The following is a 17,710-nucleotide window of genomic DNA, read 5'->3' as shown; positions in this document are numbered from 1 at the left end:
GCGCCAAACGGAGGGTAAAGAACAGGGGGGGGGGGGGGGGGGATGGAAGGGTGAATGTCGCTTAGGGAGTCCCGGCGCGGAGAGCTGCGCTATAGACTTACCCCAAGAGGCCTGAGGATAGTAGTCGACCACATTGATTTTTATGACAGAAACACAAGGTTGTTTAAACAGAGACAAACTATTGAATGTAAGGTACCATATAAATAGACTTAGGGGCCAATAGTACATGATTATCTCAATAGATGCAGAAAAGGCACCCAACAAAGTTAAATATCCCTTGCAGATGAAAGTCCTACAGACACTAGGAATGGAAGGAGCATATTTAAAATAATAAGGGCTATATGTCACAAACCTGTAATCAACCTTGTACTAAATGGGGAAGAACTGGGGTCTGGTGTGGTGATGACTTTTATAATATGGATATGCTCTGGACAAATAACTTTTACCTAACCTTGCAACCAAAAAGTTAGTTTTATTGTAGCTTAATTATAATGTAGACAAGCTCACTGAGCCATGTACTCCTCTTGTGACCAGGGCATAGGACCTTAATCCTTCATGTCCCTTCCTTGACCTGGACCCAAAACAATATATGAATGTGTATATGTATGCTTTATATATCAAAGTGTTTCAAACAGCACTTATCCGTTTGTGGCTGTATGTACTGGTCTAAGTCAGTAGGGATTAGAAAGGGAAAAATTCTTTTCTAGTAAGATAAGGGTCTAACTTTTATTTCCCCGTTTTATACTGGATATACTGCTTCAATAAAAGAATTAATGAAGCTCTTGTTCTCGGGCACAGTTCCAAGAAAGTTCCTATTTACAGTAGCTTGAAAAATAATAATACCTAGGAACAAACTTTTCACCAAAGATATGAAGAACCTCTAAAAGGAAAACATTGTCACTGAAGAAGATTGAAATTGAAGAAGATAATAGACAATGGAAAAATTCCCATGCTCATGAATGGGCAGAAGAGTTAAAATAGCTTTAGTACTAAAATCAACTGTCAGATTCAATGCAATCCCTATCTAAATTCCAGTGACATTCATCACAGAACTAGAGGAAAAAAAATCCTAAAATTCATAGACTGAAGAGATGGTTGAGTGATTAAGAGCCCTTGCTACTCTTACAGAGAACCCAGGTTCTGTTCTCAGCACCCACATGCTGGTTTACAACCTTCTGTACCTCGTTTCAGGGACTCTGATGCCCATTTGTGGCATTAGCAGGCACCAGGCACACATACATATATCCAGGGAAATACTCATAAAACAAAAATAAATAAACCTTTAATTAAAAAGCAGCCAAAATACCCTCAATAACCAAAGCAATCGCATGCAAAAAGAACAGTGCTGGGGGTATCACAATATCTGCTCTCTGTTTAAACAACCTTGTGTTTCTGTCATAAAAATCAATGTGGTCGACTACTATCCTCAGGCCTCTTGGGGTAAGTCTATAGCGCAGCTCTCCGCGCCGGGACTCCCTAAGCTGCCATAGTGACAAAGACAGCATGGAACCGGTGCAAACACAGACATCTACACCAACCAAAGAAGAGAACAGAGGACCCAAAAATAAATCTACGCAGTCACAGTCACCTATTATTTTCAAAGGTAACAAAAACACATATAGGGGTGGGGAACAGCCCTTCAACAAATGGCATTAGGAAAATTACATATCTACATGTAGAAGAATGAAATTAAATCCACTCTGCACAAAATCAATTCAATGTGGATAAAGACGTTAATTTAAAACCTGAAATGCTGAAAGTACTGGAGAAAGCCTAAGTAAAACACATCATAGAGGCATAGGCAAGAATGTCTGAAAAGGATCAGTGACACAGAAAATAACCTCTAGAACTGACATGTGAGATTACATAAAATTAAGAAGCTTCTGTACACAGCAAAGGAAATCAGCAGAGCAAAAGGACAGCCTGCAGAATGGGAGAAACTCTAAACTGTATAAAGAAATGCAAAACTAAAGAGCAATAAAACAAATTTCTCAGTTAGTAAATAAGTTAATAAATGGAACTGACTGTTCTCAAAAGAAAAAACACAAATAGCCATTGAATATTTTCAAACATTCAAAATCCTTCCCATGAAGGAAATGCAAATTAAAACAACATAGAGAATCCATCTCACCCCAGCAAGAATGACTGGCATCAAGAAAATAAACAACAAATGCTAGCAAAGACGTGGGGGAAGGGGCACCCTATTACCCTATTAATTGCTTGTAGGAGTGTAGACAGGTACAGCCACTATAAAAATGAATGTGAAGTTTTCTCAAAAAAAAAAAAAATAGAAAGAGAACTACCATGGACCCAGTATACTATTCCTGGACCCAAAGGACTCTAAATCCTGTAACCAAGAACCATGCAAATCTATGTTTATAGCTGTACTAGTAACAATTGGTAAGAAATGAAACCAGCTTAGATGTCCTTCAAAAGATAAATTAATAAGGAAAATGTGGGGCATATATACAGTGGAAATTTATTCGGCCTTAAAGAAAAATGAAATCGTGTTAGTTACAGGAAAATTGATGGAACTGGAAATTATTATAATGAGCAAAAGTAACCCTGATTCAAAAAGACAAATACTGCATGTTTTCTCTGAAATGTAGACCCTAGAATTTCATTTTATATATGTGCATTATGTGAGGGACCATGAGAGGGGGAAAAGAGATCTTAAGGGAAGAAGATAAAAGGGTACATATGACAGAAAAGTAGAAGGGGCTCTTGGAATGAAGAAGGGGACAGTCGGGGCAGGATGATGACGAAGCAGAGAGCAGATGATAGAGACACACCTAAGGCCTTAATGAAAGCCAGCACAGTGAATGCTGACTTTGAAAAGCTAATGCAAAAATAAGAACACTGAATTCCTATAAGGAATCTCCTACAAACAAACAAAAAAAGCTCTTATAGTTACAAAAATAATTAAAAATATGTAATTCTGTGATTAAATTCTATTTTATTATTAAAAATAAGCTATAAGCCTTTATGACGGTACTTTCCCATCTATAAAATTTGGTTAAAATACTCTATTTCATTATGTGTGTATGATATTTTAAATAGTAAAAAAAAATATTTATCTACATTGTACTCCCGTAAAAATGATTAGGAACTAGAGACATTTTTTCACAGTGAATTTCCTCTCTTGTGTTCTTCAATGCTAGAAATTAAATCCAGGACCTCATAGATGCTAGGCGAGCTCTAAGCTACAACCTTAGCACCCCAATGCAAACATTTATCCTTCTGTTCACCTCCCACTGGCAGCTGATCCTCATATCCCTTCTGTTTAATGTGGGGGGGGTCTTTTGTCACACACACCCCAACCCCTTGATAAGAGAACCATAATCTTCCCTATTCACCCTAACTCCCTAATTTTACATTGTGAGTAGACACAGATTTATGGTACAAGAGCAGAAACTACGGAAGTCATACAAATCTGCTATGTAGCTAATGTGATACATGACACACACATAGACTATTAGATTAATATTTTATACTATAGAGCATATGTTTATATATAACATGCTAAAGAAACTTCCTAGCTGGACATGATGGCTCACACCTATAATCCTAGAAATTGAGAGGCTAAGTCAGGGAGAATACCATGAGTTTGAGGCCAGCCTAGGCTACACAATGAGTTTCAAGACTCTGTTTCAAAAGATATTTTTTTCATTTTTTTAATATTTTTGAGATTTTCATACAATATAGTATGATGGCATTTAGATCCACTCCCCTCTCCTCCCCTCACCCCACTGCTCCCTACCTGTCTAGATGAAGTAGTAAGCTCTAGGTTCACTAATCGATAGTACCTAAAATAATATTATAGAGAGAAACTGAAGAAGATACCTACTGTCAACCTCTGGACTCCAAACATTAGTGCACACAGATGAACACACACACACATACACACACACACACACACACACACACACACGACTGCAAATGAGACAATTGAGAATAGTGCAGAATTTATTATAGAATAGTGGAGCACTCCCAAAGGTGGCCAATGGCCAAAGAAATCATTGCAGAGGAAAGACTGGGCAATGGCCAGAAAAATCTCCGTGTAGAGTACACCTTCAAGGGGTGAGAGTGCCCAATGGCCAGAAGGACCACGTATCAGCCCACATGTTTAAGTGGAATATATACTAGTAATATATTATAAAGTTCCTGGGACAGCTTTCCTGAAGGGCATTTTCCTGTTCAGTTGATTTATAAAACCCTTCTTTTGACTAGTGACCATGTAACAGAGGACTTTAAAAAGAATTAAAGAGAAAACAAAAATAAATCTATAAAAATGGTCGTGTTTCCCTGGGAGGAAACAGCTTTCCCTTGATTGCCCTCAGCAAAGCCCTGCCATCTCCACCTTCCTCTTTCGTGTCTAATTCGTAACTGTCCTCTTACAGGAGGTTTTAGACATTGAGAATTGCCAATTATGCGGCTTTCTCCCTCCCTTCACATAGCATTCAGAATTCTAAGTAGAAGCACCCGTGCTATTCCTCCCTTCCTCTACCTATCACTCATTCTCATTTGCAAAATTAACCTGTTAACAGGCACTCAGGAAGTGGGACCTGAAGGTTATTTTCAAGGAAAAGAGAGCAAGCCTCCACTCCAAGCATCTGCCAGCACAAGATCAAAGAACACGTCCAGGGACACAAACTCTGTCAAGCAGGGGATCTTCCATGCATCAACCCAGAAAACCTCTGAGATTTTCTCTTTTGGAAAATTGAGAGTATTTGTTTCTTTTGAGATTCACAATCTTTATGCATTTTTTCCAAATCCAGACTTGAATAAAAATATGTCTCTGACTCTGGTGTGAGTAAAGGCTGTGGGTAGAAGAGTGTTCTAGTTTGCTTTCAACTTCTGTGATAAAAACGCTGACCAAAACGACCTCAGAGAGAAAGGGATTTACTTTATCTTACATATCCCAGGTCACAGTTTATCACTAAGGAAAGCCGGGGTAGGAACTCGGGCCTGGAACCTGGAGACAGCAATTGAGGCACAGACAGTGAAGGAATGCCGCTTACTGGCTTGCTCCTCTGGCCTAGTCTCAGCCTACTTTCTTATATAACAGAGGACCACCTGCCCAGGGGTGGCTTTACCCACAGTGGGCTTCTGAATCACTCAACAATCAAGAAAATGCCCCACAGACATGGCCATAGGCCAATCCAATGGAGAAAAGTCCTCAATTGAGTTTCCCTCTACCCAAGTGTGTCAAGTTGACAACTGAAGCTATCTAACATAAAGGCTTTCTGGGGCCTGATAACAGTTTAAGTTCCTGGTTATATAAGCTGATGATCATAAGGAAAGGCTGCATCTTCGGTGAACTTCAAGCCTGCTAATAGCTGCCTGGCTGCTTAACAAGCTAAGGAAACAAATTAATCTGAGTCCCAACACTGAGCTAGGCACAGTGGGTACTTTATTAGTCAACACATTAGTTAATATTATCAGAGTAGCAATTAAAACCAATAAGGAAAAACTCCTGTGGTCAAGATAATAGAATCTCTAGCCTGAGTGAAGATTTAATATTCCAGCTGGGTCAAGTCAATCAGCTGGCTAAGGGACCACCCCTAGGAAGGTAGATTCATCTTAAACCATGCTGAGGAGACAGGCTGAAAAATTAGTCCTTTAATGAGATAATGTACTTTTCCTTCCCAGAATCCCAACCCTCACACAGTAGCTTACCACGTCACAGTCACAAAGCTTCAGAAGTTGGCTTGCTTTTCTAAACTCTTCAGGAAACCATAACCTCTCCTTTTGTTCTTTCTATCTCTTTCCTAAGCATGCTTTCTTTCCCATAACACTTTGGACTGCCCCAACATTTTGTGTTTTGTTACTCTTTCTCTTAAGTTCTCCTCCACACACACACACACACACACACACACACACACACTGCTGAAATTTACAGCTTGCCTGCCCTAGAGATCCAGGAGAGGTTTCTTCCAACCTCTGAAAAAAATTGTCCTCAAGCTTCCATTTGTGTCCATTCTTGAATTCTTTTATTAATGAGACTAAGATCCCCAAGAGGGGACCCTGATCCCATCTGTATCCATAATCCTAACAGAATACAATCTAGAAGGCCATATTCTTTCTCTTGAGGGAACTGAAGTTAAGGCTACTGAGCTGCTGAATGAGATAGCTATAGTTGAACTTATAAACTGATACCCAAAACTGAAGCAGTGTGTTAACATCCTAGGGATCTCCAGAATGCACTATGGGCTTCTGAATATCTTGAATCCTTGCAAAGGCTTCAGGAATTCTTCGGAGTTTTTTTAAAACTCCAGGTGCCTGCTCCAGTGGAATCTGACTTGGGGAGACTGGGTTTATTATAAGAAAACAAGAAGACCAACAACCATAGGAGCAAGAAGCTAGAGACACAGACAGATCTACCCTGCAACCCCCACCAGCCTGATGTGCTTTTAGGAGAATTCTGTTCAGGTGATCCTTGACTAGAGACCAGGAAAAAAATGTCAAGATGAGTCAATATGAAGCACAGTTGGTGTTTATTAAGAAAAGATTTTTAACATGAACATGAGCATTAGGAGAAGAAGAGGTAGAAGGGAAGGGAAAGTGCACACCCAAGAGTGCATGGCTGTCTCAAGGGAAGCGTTAAGTGACTTAGAAACAGCTATAAATACAATTCTGGTGGCTTTTGAAGTTACTTTGTTCAAAAGGTTTCTAAAGGACACCCCTTTTTTTTCTCTTTTGGCAAATGAGACTAGAGGATGGTTCCTGGGGAGCACTGGATAAAATTACAAGCTGATAAGGTAAAGCCATGGGTAACAAGGGTCGCAGAAGGTTGTTGAAGTATGTCTTTTCCATAAACTATGTTTATAATCTTATTTATGAGATTCCCAGGAAATTCAGGCTGTGGCTGGGAGGGGAGAAAGGCCATGCTTGAAAACCATGTGTGTTCAAGTCTTGAGCTTGGCTCTCTGCTATTTCAACATTGCTACCTGAAATATCTCTATATAAAGTGAATATTGTTTATGTAGTAAGCAAAATTCAAATAAAATTTCATTAATTATGCTGGGATTTTGACTCTGGCTGACAATAGAGTCCAAGCAAACATAAGGGTAGGTGCTCTTTTATCCCCGTATCCCCTTATCGTCCCCATCTTTTTAACCTGCCTCAAGGGGTAAGAAACAAACAGATGTATGACAGATCAAAATGTTCGAAGGATATTGTCATTTCTCTGATGAATCAAGGTTTTCTTTTCTTTTTTGAAAGCTCTACTCTGTTAACTATCGGCTTGTTGTAGTGAATATTATAACTGTAATGAACAGGTGTAATTGTGAATAGCAATACAGTCTCTCAAATGTATAGACTAGCAGTTTCTTCAAATGTTCCGCGACACAAATATCCTTAATTAAACTAGTAAAGGTAAGCCTAATACACTCATGCCATTTTCCAGAGAAGCAGTTGGCCTACTGAGCTTTAAAAATGACTTGATTTTTTTTTAATGGAATTGGGTCTTGTTCTGAATTTTTATCATTTTGTTTAAAAAGCTGTTTTTCTGTATAAGAAAAACTCCTATCTGAATCAGCCAACTCAAAATGAGCATCTGCAACTGTAATTACCTTTATTTACAGTGATCTTTGGCATACACCAGCCAGAGTAGGGTCATACAGTAAGAAAAAAAAAAATTCAGGGCTTGAGAGATGACTCTGTGGGTAGAAGTATCTGTCACATAAGCCTGATGACCTGAGCTTGATCCCTGAACCCCCACAGTGAAAGGAGAGAACCAGTCCCCAAAGTGACCACTGACCTCCACATGCTCACTGAGGTGCATGTGTATGCCCCCCCATACACACTAATAATAAATAAGTAACAAATAAAATTTAAAACTATTTAATGAAAACAGAAGCCAAGGACGGTCATTCCTGATCATTTGTGACTCTGTGACTATTGCTTCATTGTGGGTCTGGGCAAGAAATAGTGTCTTTTCCTTCAAAATAGTGATAATACTTGAAAATTATCCCCATAATTTGTTAATAACTATCTTGCCAACTAGAATTTTGGCTCTCTGAAGGTAGACACCTTAAACTTCTTCATGACGGTATCCCTAGGGCTTGTAGTACTCATAAATATCATAGTTGTTGCATATATGCCTGTGTGCCACAATAAATAAAGGAGAACTTGGGGACTCGCCTCTTTTTCCTATTTTTAAAGGTCAGTGGCAACTTCCTACACGATGTCTTGAAGGAGTGAGCAAGAAGAATGAGCTTTTAAATGCTTTTAACTCCCCGCTGAATTCATCCAGTGACTCATGGCGACCTCTCCCTGTTGACCTGTCTTTTACACATCCCATAGTATTTTCTGAAGCCTTTAGCGCTTGCTTCTTGACCACCCACAACAAGCACATCCTTAGAATTCCTCCAGTTAAGTGATTTCAACATGTTTATGTTTGTGTATGTGCACATACACATGTATGTGATTTAGGAACTGGGTCCTGATTTAACTTAGGATATGATTATGTAGAAGAAACAAAACACAGGCATTTTAAATGTTAGCCTAGAGGTACTGAAAATGATGTCATTCCCTAATGACCTCATTCATGATGGAATTGTGAAGTGGATTATGACAATGAAAACATTACTGGGCGAACTTCCAGCTCCATCTGGCAAGCACAGAACCTTTTTTTTCAAGCTATCACTCAGGTTCTGAATATAATGGGCCGTGATTACATGTCAAACCAATGCAAAAGTCAACATAAATGATTGCTATAGACCCAAGGCAAGAGAAATTTCTGTCTTGTCACCCAGTCATCAATGTTTTCCTACATGAACATCACGAGCACATATTTACCATGGTACAAATACGCTATTTTGGTCTTTTAAAACATATTGAATACTTAAAATATAAGAAAAATATAGTAATTGAAAGTCTAAAAGTAATTACTAGATGAGAAACTTTAAGCTTCCTGTAACAAAGGCACGGGATCCTGATAAAATTAGCAGGAGGAATTTTTTGTAATAAAAATTTGGAGTTCTTATTTTGACATGGATCCATTAAAACTGTTCTGTAAGATTTTCCTCAGCCAAAATTATTGTATCAAAATGGACTTCAAGAGACTGGGGAAATATCTCAATAGGTCAAGTGCTTGCTGTGCTTGCTATACCTGAGTTCAGATCCTCAGCACCCATGTAAAAAGCTAGGTGTGGTGGTACTTGCCTGTAATCCCAGAGCTTGGGAGGTAAAGAGAGACAGGAGGATCCCTAGGGCTCACTGGTCAACCAGTCTAGCCATCATTGAGCTCCATGCTCAGTGAGAGGCTCTGTCTCAAAAATAAGGTGGAAAGAGATCAAGGAAGACACCTGGCATTAACCTTTGACCTCCACACACATGCATACACATGCATATGTACCAAGCTATACACATGCATATACATGTAAACATGTACACATCTAAACACACACACACACAACACACAAATGCATTTTAAAAAGTGGCTACATTAATGTTTCCTGTTTCTTTTATTGTGTAACATCATATCATTCATCCACAAAAAAATGACAAAATAACACACCCTTTGACAGATTTCTCAGACTGCTCTACCCATGTTCAGCCTGCTTCCTTTTGCATGCATGGATGCCCACTCTTGTCTTCTGACAGATTTCACTTTCACTGCTGTCTTTAATATTTGCTCCTGTCTCATACCTAGTGCCATGAATTGAATTGTGTACCAGGTGGTAGACAGGCCCAACTGGTAAATTTGATGTTTACTTTTCTAGTGTTACCAAGGAATCCAAAGTTTCATGGTCTCAAAGGCTCCCATAAGCATTCCCCCTCTGAAGAGGTAACCATAAAATCACTTAGGAATCAGATCAGGAATCAGCACCGCCAAATATTTCTGGTACATCTGGCCTCCAGCCAGGACAGGATAAAGGATGTTTCCAGCTTTTAACCAAAGACAAGACTAGAACCTCTAATCTGCCTAACTAGTTTCTATCTCCCGTCCTCATTAGTTAGGGTGGTGCTCTTTCCAGATATAACTGATGTTTTACAGAGGAAGCGACATTAGAGATGTCTGGCTTCCAACTATGAGGACAGTCAGAAATGGCATCTGCTGGATGGAGGTCAAGAAGAGGGCCCTCCCTCAGAAATTGACACTCTGGACCTTAATCTAGACTTCTAGCGTCCATGACAACGGGCTAATAAATTTCTGTTGTTTAGGTCTCCCAGCCTGTGAAATTCTGCTATGGCAGACTATGCAGACTAAGGTACCTAGCTACTTTACCTGCTAGCAAACTTGGCCTTGACCCTGTAACACAGACTCTAAAATATTGCTTCTATGTGTCAATGTCTCTATCTTTATAGATCTTCCCAGACTGTCTCCTAAGCCTTGAAATGTGAGCCACATTGCTCGGTCCCTTTCTGTCTATAGCCTCAGGGTCTGATTCTAAAATAATTTCTTTAGTCATTTCCTGTAGTTTGCTGTATAGCTAAGACAAGGACACTGGCACATGTCAGTGTCTTGTTCATAATGCTAATAGGGACATTGATGTCACTTTTCTAGTGTCACAGATATTGAGATGCTATTGTCCAACATGATGCTTCCTATGGCTGTCTGCTGCTGCCCAGAAGTGGTACTGGGGACAGCAAAGATGCTACAAGTCAGACTTGAAATGTAAAGTGACCCGCTCTGAAAGGTACTGTCAATGCCACCCTGGCTCAGATACTGTTAACCCTGACAGAGACTATGGGCTTCAAAGAAATTTTAGACCATAATCTCAAGGGAAAGCTCAAGAGTGCTCCTACTCTATCATTCCAGGCCACAAATAAGAACAACCCAGGTTCGCAACGGCTACGGGAAAAGAACAACACCCAAAAGCAATTCATGAAATTCAAAACCTTCAGGTTGTACTTACCAAGTGGGACAAGTCTAATCGTAAAAGTAACTGGTGGGGCTCTCTAACCTGAGTCTCTCTTGAGAACGCCTGAACTGTGCTCAGCATCTGTCCTTTCGTGAGATATATGTCTATTTGTATATTCCACATACGTTTCTGTCTAACAACAGAGCAGGGACTCCCCACACCAAGGAATTCACTTTTTCTGTGTTCCCTTATGGCTCAGCAAGAGCAATCACTTGTCTAACATGACAAGTCACTTTCCTCACAGCAATCACAAGTTGCTTTTTCACACTAACAATCTGAACACAGTGAGTGGAAAATGAAATCAGATCAGAGTTTTCATGTCACCCACATTGACTTCACTGTAGTCTCTACTGAGGTCAGTTAGTACACGCATACAGACTGCCCACTAGACTTCATGTTGAAGGCCTGAGTACTTCATTTCTCCACTAACAATGAGAAAAATAAAGTCCTCACCCAAGGGAATTGGTAAGGGGAAACTACAGCTGAGTCACTTATGGAGCCGAGGTCACTGAGTCCGTGCACCAGATCCTCCACGAGCTCTTTATTTTCTTGGACATTTAAGCACATAAGAAGTACTCAGTATGGCATTTTAAATCCTTCTCCCTCCATATTCAGAAAAATATATATATATATATATGATTTTTAGGCCTCACCTACACAGGCTGACAGCACACTACAGGACTTTGAATTTGATTAAAATTTTACTCCAGGAGCTAGCTGGAGAGGTGGCTCAGTAGTTAAGAATGCTGGCTGCTCTTGCAGAGGACCCAGGTTCAGTTCCCAGCCCCCATATGGTGACCAACTATTTGAAACTCTAGTTCCAGGGGAACTGATGCCCTCTTCTGGCCTCCACAGGAATTGCATGACACAGGTGCACTTACATACATGCAGGCAATATACTCATAAAATAATCAAAATAAAAAAAAATATAAAAAATTCCACTCCATCAGTCTCTTTATTCCTTTAAAAATTATCCTTAATTATATCAGTCTCTACTTCCTTTTTCACATTTTTTGTTATTTTATGTGTATGAGTATATTGCCTGCATGTGTGTAAGCGCAACCATGTCATACAGTGCCTGTGAAGGTCAGAAGGGATCAGATCCCCTGGAACTGGAGTTATAGGCAGTTGTGTTAGCCACCATGTGGGTGCTGGGAATCAAACCCGGATCCTCTGTAAGAGCAGTCAGTGCTCTTAACCACTGAGCCATCTCTCCAGTCCATTCTTTTTTGACTTTTAGAATATTTTATTTGAACAAATAATAAGCACAAGTATTTTTAACAGTTTATTTCATGAAATTGTATATAGCAAAAAGACCATCTAAAAATAAATGATTGATGTTTTATATAATGTGCTGGATGCATTTATTATTGTAAAGTTTCCTCAATTTTACAACTGTGGTTACTTACTTTACAGGCTCCTAATCAATGTGTCAAATTTTAACTTCAATATTTGAAATGAATTTCAAATAGACTTTTCCATTTTAAAAGGGAAGGAACATTTTTATCAACACAAATATTAAACACATAATTCTGAAACAGTCTAATTTTTGTTATTATGTCATTGTTCTATTATGTGAATAAAATGAAAACTAAGGATATGAAAGGCTGGTGATTTGTTATCTTATAATATTCTATAATCCCATGTGTAACATTGCATGGTAATGAAAAATTAAAGTTCTCAATTTCTACTTGCAAAATAGATAAAACAACTTCTGCAATTTCTCCAATACGTGGTTTCAATGACTACTTCTTCATTTAGTCTGTGCCTCTTACTGAATTAATGCTTTGCTTTTCAAGTCCAATGTACAGTTTAAGTGTCTTCTAGGGCACTATTGGTTACCATTTCTTTTAACTATTAGTGATGAATTTTTTTACACTTCTCCGCATGAGATCCCATAGTGTGTACTGCAGGCGTCCACATGTAGCAAGAATTCTTCCAACCTTTGTATATCCAAGAATCCCTGGGGAAGGATCCCACAGTCCTACAAACATGTCTTAGCTGCAGCTTCTCATCTCCTGCTCCAGACATGTCTCTGTGGTCACTTGCAGCAGTGTCTCTACTTGCTGAGCACTGAGTTTGCCTCTGTGGACCAGGGGCACCTCATCTTCCACAGATGCTATCTAGTGTGTTTGTTCTACCCAGAGCCTGGATTCCCATTTGCCCAGTAGTGATAGAGGGAATAGAAATTATTCTATCTCTCACAGTCCTCATCTCATTCTGTACTGAAATAGTTGACTGACACCAAAGGTGAGTATTTAGGATCATAGTTCTCACAGCTGGCACTCAGATCTTAGTATTTTCCTAAATGTAATTTACCCATTTCACCTGTGGGGCACCAACACCTCAGCTCAGAGGTCACTGTGACCAATTCAGTCTAGTTCCAGCTCTTTTCACAATCCCGTTTCTAGCACACCATAAAGAAAAGCATCCCACCTGTGCTTCTCTTTGCTTTCTGCAGTGTTCTGACCGTGAAATGGCATACATGTTCCCAAAAAGGTGACCCCTTATCAGGCACTTAAAGTCAAGTATAGGAAGTTTTCTGGAAAGTTAAATTCAGACTTAAATTTTAAAACATATTTTATAGAAGTTTTAACATAACCTTTTATGTGTTGAAAGAGCTCTCCAGGGTAGTTTCTCAGATGAGCATTTTCTACTTTTAAATCATAGAAAATTTAAAAACCTAATAGTCTGCTTTTAGCAGTAGAGTTTTATAAACACTGTGTTCAGTCTCAGAGGATTTTGGTATAATTCGATGATTCAGATAAAATGCCTTGAAATGGAGACTAACCGTTGTTCATACTGGGTTGGGGCCCAGCAAGCCTCTCAAACATTTCTGTGAGTCACAAGGAAAAAACCCAGGCCCTGAGTGCTGTCAATGGCTCCAGCAGGATGGATGGGGGCCCTGGAACACCCACAAAGGATGCACATTGAGATGTGGTTTCTGGGTTCAGTGTGTACAACTGGTTCCCTACTGCCTCCTTTGCCCCAGGTTTTTCTTCATCCCATTTTGACAGTCCTTTATTTTGCCTCTCAAAAGGAACATAGTTCTTCATTCAATAATAGTTCCCAGGAGGGGTTGGAGAGATGGTTCAGCACTTAAGAACACTGGCTGTTCTTGCAGAAGACCCAAGTTCGAATCCCAACACCCACATGGCAGTGAACTACTATCCATAACGCCAGTTCCAGGAGATCTGATGATCTCTTCTGACCTCCTCAGGCATTGCACAGCATGGGTTCACTTACACTCAAACACATAAAATAAATAAAAATAATAAATAAAATATTTTTTAAAAAGTTCTTAAGAATGTAGACACATACGCTCTGGTACCTAATGTTAAGTATCTCTTCAGCCAAGATAAAACAAATTTTATTCCCATCATTACTACTATTTGAGTAACATATCACAATATCTCTAGTGATGATCCACTAATGTAACTATCTCTGACTTTTAATTTAATTTTTATATTATGCGTATGTGTGTATTGCCTGCATGTAGGTAAGTGCACCCATGTCATGCAATGCCCACGAAGGACAGGAGAGGCTGTCGAATCCCCTGGAACTGGAGTTACAGACAGTTGTTAGCTACCATGTGGGTCCTGGGATTCGAACCCAGGTCTTCTGCAAGAACAGCCAGTGTTCTTAACCGCTGAGCCATCTCTCCAGCCCTTACCTCTGACTTTTACATCTCAGATGAGCACAGGGTGGCAGAGACACAGTCTGCTCAAGCACCTGGGACTTTTCTGCCAATCAAGTTAGCTTCCTGTCTTTACAGTGTGCTATATTTGAAAAGAGAGGCTGCATTCATAGCCAAATACACAGACATGGGTATGTGTGTTTGTTTGGTGTGATGCAGAACATTTGGTTTTTCCCTCTGAGGATCCATGGCAGCATGAGGTAGATGCAGCCGCACAGCCCACCAGGGACTCTTTCTACCTGGTCAGCCATTTCTCTCGGTGTGAGTGCTGCCTATGAGGTTTTACTACTTTGTTTTTTATTTTCATTCAATAGCCTCATTATAGGAAAAAAATGTAATAAAACCTATGTTTTCCTGAGAATAGTCCTATTATTCACTTTCAATAGCACCTGAGGGTTTGTCAAATTTTCCAAAGGAAAATTTACAGTGCAATAGCTTTCTCAGCCCACACATCCCAGTAGCATATGGTGGCCGCATAAGACAAGCATTCCCCTGTGTGAATTACAGCAAACAGTTCAGTTGTGATGGCAGCCTGGTGAAGCAAAGCGGTCAGCACAGACACAGAGGTCAGAAACACACCACTCCATGAGCTGCCCCACCATGACACACGAGGTTTTATGAGTATAAACAATATCCCACTCCTGAATCAAAGCAAACACAGCTGAAAGAGCAAATTCCAGAAATTTCATGGACATGAAATGAGTCATTGTATTACAATTACAACAGGCCAAGCCATGGAAAGATTAGAGTTCCTTATAAATGACTGAATATATTCTTTTAGGAAGGGCCCTCCTTGAAATGAGTCTCTTCAATCAATTCTCTCCTTTTTATTTTAGTTACTATTTTTATTTTAAGTATATAAGTGTATTGCCTGCATGTAGGTAGGGGCACCTGTGTTGTGCAATGCCCACGGAGGTCAGAAGAGGCTGTCGGATCCCCTGGGACTGGAGTTATGGACAGTTGTTAGCTGCCACTTGGGTGCTGGGAGTGGAATCCGGCTCCTATGCAAAAGCAAGCAGTACTCTTAACCACTGAGCCATCTCCCCAGCCCCCAGTCAATTCTTTCATGATTTGAACCCCAGATTAAGACTCAGAATGAGATATTGAAGCTGAAATAACAAATATTTTATACAGTTTCTTCTTAGTTCAAATACTACATAAGGAATGGGGCAGGGGGCGGGGAAGCAGCAGGACTGGAAAGTGTTAATAAATGAAGTAAAATGTTGTAGTATAGCCAGCTAAACTTTGGGTTCTCAGCTTTTCAAAGCTAATATTCAGCAGCAGACTAAGGTGTCTGTGTATTAACATCTCTACAACCCAGAGGGAATCATCAACTGACTACCTATAAATACAGATGTGTACACTCAGGCATGCAGACACATAGCCATGTGTGAAAACACGGCCATGCATGTGCATAGTAGTACACACCCACAGCCATGCACACACCCACAGTTACACACACACACACACACTCAACCATGTACTCATACAGCTGTGTACATACACAACCTTGCACACATACACATGCAGTTGTTTACAAATAGAACTGTGAATGCACATAAGAGTACACACACCCAGCTGTGCACATACACGGCTGTGTGTCCATATACAGTTTATACTCTCACCTTTGTCAACCAGTAAAACACAACCTTAGCTTCCTTCTCCTGTCCTTCTGGGAATGCTTAGACCACCACAAGAGTATTGGAGAGGATCAGGGAAGATCTTGAGGCATAGATGAATAACACTCCAGCTCGTCAATCATCAAAAAACTCAAGAGATCATTGAGTGAAAATATATTCACTCTACTTCAACTGGAAAAACAGCCAGTGTTTAGTCCCTGGGCACAAGAAATGGACAGTATTTGGATGTTGGAGCACAGCATAAGGAAGTAATCAGAAACACAGCAAAAAATTACACACCAAGATGTTCACAGAAGCATTATTTAAAATTGCAGAACAAGCAAAAGCAATCTGGACTCAAACCAATACCCCTAAATAAGAATTGGTCAAACAAGATAGGATATTACACAGACATTGTTTTCAGAATATGTTTGATTAAGGGGAAAATGCACTTAATACACTATATAGCTTAAGAATGCATAGCCACATGTACAAGGTGTTCTAAATCCATACCAAGGTGCTACATTCAAAATGAGCTGAAAGCTATTTAGGACATAAAGCACTTTCCATTATATTTCTTGCTGAAAACAGCAAGAAAAGATAGGAAAGACAAACAGTAGAACATGTCATTAAAACATGTAAATTTCAACCTCAAATAGAGAAAGAAGCTGGCCTACAAGTTCCTTGAGAACAACAATACCTATTTTGTATATCAGTGTGTCTACAAAAGCTGCCATATTTACACAGAGTAGTATCTCAACTAACTCCACAATAATGATGGGGAACTTGAAAAGGAGTCACTGACATCTGAAGTCACTATAGGAGCCTGCCAGCATGAGCTGAGAATGTCTTTAGGTCAGTTTTGAAGCCCGCGCATTTTGAGGGGCTTGTGAAGCATTCACAGAGGTTTTCCAGTGTGAACTCGATCGTGTTTCTCTAAAATACTTTATATCAGATATCTACATAGATGAGTTTTAGGAAATTAACAAGGTGATATATGCCAAAATAATGTCATATCCTTTCATCCATATGAGACAGGAAATCAGGAAAGTGGTGCAGTCACAGCAACACTGGGAAAAGAGTGACCCATCAGCTCTGGGCTGAACACACAGAAAACAAGAGGCCAGAGGCCTAGACACAGTCCACTCCAGGCACAGACACAACTGACAGAAGACATAGAAGCAGGTGGCCAGAGGCACGGCATCCTAGGAAGTTTGGAAATGGAGAAAGCCGTGTATTAGGCCAAGATTTTGAAACTGAATGTGAAATTTAGGTATGCTTGAATCCTGACTAGAAGGGCCAAGTGCAAAGAAGTGGCATGAGGTGAGAACTCTTCCAGACTGTGGTGACGTCATGCAGTCACCTCTCTCTCTCTGCAGAAATAATCCTTTGTAAGTCCCAAGTCTGGGGTGGCAACCAAAACCTAGAAGTGAGGAACCTTAGCACTGGGCTGCAGCTGACGCTCAAAAGACCAGGAGTCCAGGTCTTCAAGAAAAAGCCCAAGTTCGTTTGTTTTTTAAAGC

The sequence above is a fragment of the Nannospalax galili genome, unplaced genomic scaffold (genome assembly GCF_000622305.1).
Source record: "Nannospalax galili isolate Female #2095 unplaced genomic scaffold, S.galili_v1.0 scaffold441, whole genome shotgun sequence".
Taxonomy (NCBI): domain Eukaryota; kingdom Metazoa; phylum Chordata; class Mammalia; order Rodentia; family Spalacidae; genus Nannospalax; species Nannospalax galili.
The sequence above is the reverse complement of the archived record's forward strand: the minus strand, read 5'-3'. Positions refer to the sequence as shown.